This window comes from Fopius arisanus, unplaced genomic scaffold, assembly GCF_000806365.1.
Source record: "Fopius arisanus strain USDA-PBARC FA_bdor unplaced genomic scaffold, ASM80636v1 scaffold00117, whole genome shotgun sequence".
NCBI classification, from domain to species: Eukaryota; Metazoa; Arthropoda; class Insecta; order Hymenoptera; family Braconidae; genus Fopius; species Fopius arisanus.
Window position 1 is genome coordinate 97,559 of NW_011887856.1, and position 5,497 is coordinate 103,055.

Consider the following 5,497-nt stretch of genomic DNA (forward strand, 5'->3'; position numbering starts at 1 on the left):
ACTAGGCGGAAACTTCTCGGTCTTTCCTAATTGTGTCCTTAACAAGTAGGCGGAACTTCTTGTCTGTCCTGTCGCGAGAACGGGCAAACCCCCCGTTCTGTGCTCTCGTCCGTATCTGTTATCGGTTATCTCTGGGGAGGTGCTAACCCCCACCTCCACCGGTAAATTCGGTCTTTCCTAATTGTGTCCTCAACAACTAGGCGGCATAAATGGTATTTCCTAATTCTATCCTTAACAACTAGGCGGCTCTCTGGTTTGCTATTTTACCCCCTTAAAATAACTGGCGCCCTCCTGGTAAATTCGCGGATGCTATGGAACCGGCGAAGGTAACCAATTCCCCGGACTTACGGAACACTCCGGGGAAAACATCGTTACAACAGTTTATATTAACTTTTATTTCCATTTTTGGTTAATGCTTGATGGATACGCTTGAGCAAGCTAACGTGACGTGCTGATCGTGCATGCAGGGAGATCGATTGTGCTAGAGAAATGATGAGAACTAAAAAACCACCAGTTCTAGCTAAAGACAAAGTTGATGAAGTTCTGAGAAATACAATTTCGATACGTGAGAAGGTTGTGACGAAAGTAACTGCCAAAGCAACTGTTGAGTCTCCAAGAGTTCAAGGAGGAGCCAAACCAAAAGAAGTTACCTTGTCTTTTCTATCCTCGACACCTAAACGAAAGTACAAGAGAGTTCGTGTAACTAGTACTTCCGATGACACAAATTAATATTGATGAAATATTTTTTTTAGGAAAGTGTATACATATTTAATTTGAAATCTGATTAGTTGTAACAAAATTCAATGGAAAAATTTTAAAGTTAACTGAATAATAATATTTATCATAATATTTATTTCACAGTTTCGAACATGAGCATTGATTCGGAAGAATCCGTGAGAAGATCTGTCTCCGAAACTCCAAAGTGTTCAAAGAAAAAACAAGGTAATTTATCGATTTTTTTCCTCCATTAACCGAAATATTTCAGTAGGTGAATAGTTCTAATATTATTTTTTCTCTCAAGTTCCGAAGGAATGCATGGACATTGAGTATATGGATAAACAATTCAATTCAAATACGAACACAAATCGAGTCTATGAAACGCAGCATTCTCTATGAGATTTGAACATAAACTTAAAGCTCTTAGTCTCAATATCACAACTTTAAAGAGTGAAAATATACAATATGATTAGAAGAAAATTCAAGAAACACTTGGTACTACTTCCCCACTAACTACACTAGAGGGCTTTCTGGCTTTTGAAGCGGAACTTCATCTTATTGAGGACAAGAAGAAGGCTTTGGTACGATATTGTTAGTTCTTACTATTGATATTATTTTTATTCGGATTGGTTGTAATTTAAATTATCTGTTCTCATTTCAAAGACGCAGCTTATGGAATATTTGAGTGTAAACTATACTACCACCAAAGAATGTATTATTAAAGTTCATCCCTCTATACTTGACAAGAACGTGCAATCACATTATTCCGGCCAAGGGATGAAGAAGGCTTTTGCAGTCAAGTGTTGTTCTAAGCTATATATGCTTGCTTTGAAGGTAGCTATTTCTTGTTATTCATAGTATTCGGAAAATTTCTGAGGCATTGCTTTCGACTTGACGGACGACTTAGTTTCCTACTACTATATGGAAAACAATGATACATAGTTACATAGTCTTCAGAATTTTTTTTAAGAAAATAAAAATGATACAGAGAACAAATGAGGCTTATTCCCAAACAAGGAGTAGTAATTTTAAAATGAAACGTTCCTAAAAAAAATTTTTTTTTCATAAATAAAGGCGAAATTCGAAAAATTTGCATTTGAAAAAGATCATAAAACTGTTTTTAAACAGGAATGAACATTTTTTCCGAATGTTCCTTTAACTCTCACTTAATTTTCAATTGAAACTCATTTTTTTATTGTTTTTGTTTTGTTCCAGCTGCAATGATAAACCGATGGGGAACATGTCCCAAATTAATTTCCCACGTGGGAGTTTGGCTAGCTAAATGGCAAAATCGTGAAAGAGGACGAAAACAACGTGTCAAAGTTGGGGAAATACAATCGCAATCAACAATCAACAATAATAACAATCCGTAACTAACAGCAACAAACAAGAAAAAATAAATCTCAATATTAATATAGAGATTCTTAAATTCAGAGTTCTTAATATCTTCTCAAAAAATTTACATCACAATGGATGTACTAATTCCTGGTCCGTTCATACTTTATCAATAAAAAAATTTTAAAACTGAATTTTCTTCACATAGAACCTTTTATTACTTGCGACCATCATCGGCCCCCTCGAAAATGTATAGAAGGCCGACTATCGGTTTACTTAAAATTAAAGATGCGGCCGAATATCGGGCCACTCAAGAGTGAGTATACGGCCGATTATCGGTTCTATATTGGTAGCGTTTATCGGCGTTTAGCGTCTATTGTAACGAGCCGATATAGGGCCGAAGATGGGTGAATGATCGCTGATGATTATCGGCAATGTCGGCACCGATAGTGGGCCGATTATCAGTCCGATTGTATCACCCTACATGGGGATTGATTAATTGCAAAAATTGAATAAGTCAGTCGATTCAATTCTCAAAATTACTCGGAATAATTTTTGTTATTAAAATTTTTCAATTCAAATTAATAATTTAGAAGATTGATTGATTGGATAAAGCGCAAGATTTGGAAAAATCAACTAAGTAAAATTCAATTTTAATTAGAAATAATTCGTGCTATAAAAATTCTTTAATTTAATTAAACAATTCAGAAGATTTGGAAAAATCTACTAATAAAAAAAATTTTTTTAATTATATCAATCGCAAGATTTCGATACATTAATTAATTAAAAATTCAATTTCCATTAGAAATAATTCGCAAAAAAAAATTCAAATTTAATAATCCGCGTTATTAACGATTTTTTTTTTAATCAATTAGAAATTACATAAATCGCGCACTTTCACTTAAATGTTAATAAATTCAACGAACCCCTATCTTCGGTTGATGATCTTCCTGTTGTCCTGCTCGGCTATTTTCCTTCCTTTAGGGTGTCCTTCGTCCTGATATGAATGTTGTCTTTTGGTGTGAATGTTTAATTCCTCGTATGAATAATCCTCATGTGAATGTTCTTAATCCTTGTATACACGGAGTATAGCTGTCTCCTTGTATGAATGCTCCTCTTTAGTGTGATAATTATCCTTTATGTCATTGCGGCTGCTAAAACGCGTTTCTAACCTCGCTTCGCTCGGATAAAAAAGCGTTTTCGGCCACAATGACATAAAATAGCATCATAGTCACGGCGAAAAAAGTGATTCTGACTCATGCGCGTTATAATCCTCGTCTCCGACTCGTACTATAAAGTCGCATTCTTCAGATTCCCTTTTTCCGTCCTAGGCGTGAAAAATACTATTATGTGAATGAATTTGGGTATGCCTGGTCTGAACTGAACTGAACTGACTGCTAGGCTTCCAGGCGAAACTAACTGAACTGAACCGGACAACGCCTTTTCATGACAATTACTAATTGGTGTATGTTAATTCATACACGAATTAATAATTGTATGAGGGTGGGGGAACATGGTGCACTGATGAGTGCCCATGCATTTTTTTTAGGAGGGGGAATGAGTATTGGGTGGGATATTGGGCGCGTGCGTAACGTGGGCGCGAGGCGATTGGGATGGGGGGTCGGTTGCGTAACGCACTTGCTTGTGCGTTTATAGAGGATTTCGGGCGGTGAGGTAGGGAGGGGTTTACTTGAAGACAGTCATATGACTATTTCCAAGTGTAATGCAATGCCAAGTGTATTAAGGCCCCTTGGTAACGCATTCGTTTTCGTTGGTTAATATGAGAATGTTAAATGAACATTCTCATATTTGAAACTTCTACTTGTTTTACCTTTGTAAAACAAGTATTGGAATTTTTAATCAATTCCCATTTTTTTTATAAAAAAAAAATTATTGAATTTTATTATTATTGTTAAATTCCATTGGAAATTTATATTCCAATGGGATTTAACAATAATTTTGTACGCCTTGACGTAACACCGTTTAATCATCATTCTGTAAGCGTAACCATGTGTATCGACATCCATCGATTTTTATTGTTAAATCTAGACCTCACAAGGGTCTTGTTGAATTAAACTCAGTGTTTCCAAATTATTCTGAATTCCAAAGTCACTTGCTCTCGCCCATCTTCTAAAAGTTCTGAGGTTTAAATATTTATTTTGTTATCAATTTAAAGTTTCGCGTGTATATTTGGGCATCACAAAATTTTTGTTTCTCCTATTACGAACGCTTAAATTTCCTTGGAGCAGTCCCTTGTTGACATAACACTTTTGTGAATCTTATTTCCTCACCCAACCTAATTTCAATGGAATCACAGAGAGTCGATATTCGTAAAAAAATGGAAATTGAAAGTACCGAAAAATTAAGAGGTGTAGATAGTAGTAAAAAAAATCAGCGCTATAAATAGTAGAACAATCCTATGATCTTTGTGGACAGTTTCCCAGGGAAGCCCTGGTGTGCAAGAATATAACTCACCAAGTCCTTAACGAGGGCTCGCCTAGCCCTCAACGAAGACTTGGAAATGCTCCCTCAGGACTAAAGTTCACCTTTGGATCAAGCCGTATTAGCCTTGAAATGATTGATGATTGAAATGATCGCCTCAAATATTGAAATTCTTTTTTGGTTCATAAATTAATTTGTAATTTTGTCGGAAAAGTATTTCTGATTGCAAAAAAAAACATTCTTTCTTGCCAGGATTCGATCCATGGCACTTGTAAGCTGTAGGTCTGCACCATTCCACCATTCGGAAATTCGTTCGAATATTACATTCACTTCTAGTAGAACAGAAATTGAAAGTGTAGGATTTTCTATTTTTATTCGGCCAATTAAGAACCATATTTCCGATGCTCTAGTAGATCAGTGAACTAAAAAGTGAGTAATCCTATTTTTCTCCCCGGCGGGAGCAAAGTCAGAATTCCCTCCGGCGCAGGGAGAAAAATGATGTTCTCATCACGGAAAGTAAAATAAAGAAGGCTTACCCACGTGCGTACCACCCTCGTCTTCGGCTCGGGCGGTAATCCTGCACGTGGGCCAGCCTTTTCTACTTTACCTCCCTACGTGAGAAAAATACTATTGGAATGACTATTCTTTTTTTTTGTGGTTATTTTACATCGCTTCGACTATGTTAGAGTATATGGCGATGATGATCAAGACTTCAATTGGTTAGATCTCACCATTGTATCCGGCCAGCAATCGAATCTGGAACCTATCCGATGTGAGGCAGCGACCGCAACCACGAAGCCAGGTCACCGGGCTTGCAATGACTATCAAGAAGCGTCTTCTATAACGGGCTGCCATAAGCCTTATTCAGGCCTAATTCGGTTTGTTTGCCAGGAGATTGTAAAAATTCTGATTTGTTAATCGGAAATTTTTCTACGTTCGTCAATATAATGATTTTTTTTAGGGTTATCGATTTGATCTCTTCGCGAGGGCAATAGTGATTGCT

General features: G+C 36.5%; 1 long non-coding RNA gene across 1 annotated transcript; it reads left to right on the forward strand.

Moving 5' to 3' along the window:
- The first annotated feature begins 860 nt into the window (after window positions 1-860).
- Window positions 861-2,145, forward strand: LOC105271656 (uncharacterized). The gene is made up of 4 exons (XR_892665.1): window positions 861-942; window positions 1,022-1,298; window positions 1,381-1,551; window positions 1,933-2,145. It is a non-coding gene; the product is annotated as an uncharacterized lncRNA (long non-coding RNA).
- The last annotated feature ends 3,352 nt before the right edge of the window (window positions 2,146-5,497 follow it).